This window comes from Poecilia formosa, unplaced genomic scaffold (assembly GCF_000485575.1).
Source record: "Poecilia formosa unplaced genomic scaffold, Poecilia_formosa-5.1.2 Scaffold544, whole genome shotgun sequence".
Lineage (NCBI taxonomy): Eukaryota > Metazoa > Chordata > Actinopteri > Cyprinodontiformes > Poeciliidae > Poecilia > Poecilia formosa.
Window position 1 is genome coordinate 131,630 of NW_006800483.1, and position 2,506 is coordinate 134,135.

Below are 2,506 nucleotides of genomic sequence, written 5' to 3' on the forward strand. Positions count from 1 at the left end.
CGTCAGACTGAAGCTCACCTCTTCTTTTATACTGAGCGCCCTATGGCTCTATTGGCCCACTTGCAATCACCCTGCCAGCAGGTGCAGTCTCCACCTCTTCCTGCCACAATAAGAAAAAGACCAAACGAGCCGCCCGGCAGCCCCGCTGTGAAGGAAACGACTGTAAAAAAAAACTTGTAAGAACTGTGGGAATAAAATCTGATGGGATTACCATGAAATATTACACGTTTTCTTAGAATCAAAAGAGGGGATGGATTGTGATGACCATCCAACATTTAGCCCACCAATCAAACTCAAAATACAGATTCTAGCATTAGCTGCACATGCTAGCCCAAACTAGTTAGCATTAGCTATAAGCAGCCCCCATTTCACTCACCGCTCAGTGAAAACCAAACTTCATGGCTCGCTGGTTAACGGGTCATGATTCATTTTCATATAATGAGCTTTAAGGCGCAAAGGGACAGAAACAAGAAGTTGTTTGGATGTACAGATCTGCAGCTGATGATGATGATGATGATGGGTCACCTGAAGCCTGTATCTTTATGGCAAGGCGTTTTAACATAAAATCAGCTTCACCACACTTCCTTTCCAGATATCTGGAGATATGGCCAAACCAGTTTCAGTCTCTAATCGTGTTTTCAGTCTCTAATTACATTCTGACCGGTATAAATGACGTCAGACTTACAATTAATTTGCATGGAAAATTAATGCAAATTAATGTTCCATCCATTAATTTTACTCACCAGTAAATTATGAGTCATAAAATAAATTTGAGACGTCTCGATTTTTGTTCTGACTAGTAAATCTGAGTAATTCTTGACATTTTTTAATGTACTTCAGAAATCTTGAAGTAACGTGTCAAGTCATCACTTGCTTCAAACAGCTGATAACATCACTGATATCTTTAGTAATTATTCTGTTAAAACGTCACAGTTTTACATATCATTTTGAAATTGAAATAATAAAAAAGTATTTTAAAAGTATTTAGAAACTGCTGCGTTTTCATCTTGGGTCGCCTGCAGAACTTTTAGCTCCTTTAGCTAAACTTGGTGGAATAATGTTTTACTGAAGTGTTGGTTTACTGTTTGTTTGACTTGAGAAAGCGTTTCTGCAGTTGGTCCATTTATTGTTCCAAAATGGAGTCCACCGGTCCCTGGTTAATTTCACCAACACGAATGCCACTGAGGAGCTAACCAGGAGCTAACCTGATCAGCAGAGGTTCCATGTTTACTGAACCACAGTGACACCTAGTGGTCACACCGTGACACAGACCTTATTTTACGGGATATTTAGATGAATAATTATGAACTTCTCGTTCCCCTCGTCTCCCATCTTTTTTTTAAAAAATCCTGCTGAGTTTTTCCACTCTGAAGCATTTTCTGATCACTTTATGCAGGAAAGCCAAAATTCTGCCGGCAGCTTTTTGGACAACTGTGGCAACATTTCTTAACTCCTACATCTAAAACTGTAGCTTTGACTGGTCATAATTATGTTTGTAGATACGGATGTCTGACCCTTCAGATGACGAATCCGGTGGCGCCATCTTGAAATTAATTATAGTCTGTCAAAATATAATGTACGATATTATGAATTATTCTTCATAGTAATATGTGAAGTCATAAATCTTGACTAATCATTCAGGATGGTCAATATGTTGTTGTGAAAAGTCAAAACTCTTTTTTATAGATCTGGGATATAATTAAGGATAGTTAGATGAAGCTGATTCTTTGTTAAAACGGCCTGCCGTACCGAGGCTGATATGGAGCCAATAAAAAAGGAAAACCTTTTTCATATGGGATGAGCCTCCCAATAAGATTCACGTTTGGTCACATGAGTCTCAGCTGTTTGAAACTAAACATTAAGAAACCGGTTCAGTAAACTGAAAACTCTTGGAGCTATTTATTCTTTATTTTCTTTATCCATTTGAATTTTGTTAGTTTATTCTTAAATTTATATTTTTTGTACTTTTTACAGAGTTTATTTGTAGGTTAATAATCATTGATTTTATTTATCTTTTGTTTTATTATTTTTCTTATTTATTTTCTAAGTAAACAGGAAGTGATGTGGGTTGGTCCACTTTCTATAAGTGGAGGTCCTGGAGGACCAGCAGGCATTTGGGTTTGGGGCCGATGGTTTTTACCAGAGCAAGAGAGGAAGCAGAGAGAACAGAGGGAAGTTTGAACTCTGTAATTGTTTTGCAAAAATGTGAAAATAAATCATCAAGAACAGTTTACAAGTTTGGATATTGAACCTTGACCCCAGTGCCTTAGTGGCTTAATGGAGCTTTGATTGGATGTTTGGTTTGACAAACAATCGCCACTACAAAAACCTTATTCAGCCACACTGCAGATGTTACATGTTGCTGTAACTCAGACTCAGCGACAGACTGGCGACCCGTCCAGGCGACCCGTCCAGGCGGCCCGTCCAGGCGACCCGTCCAGACGACCCGTCCAGACGACCCGTCCAGGCGACCCGTCCAGACGACCCGTCCAGACGACCCGTCCAG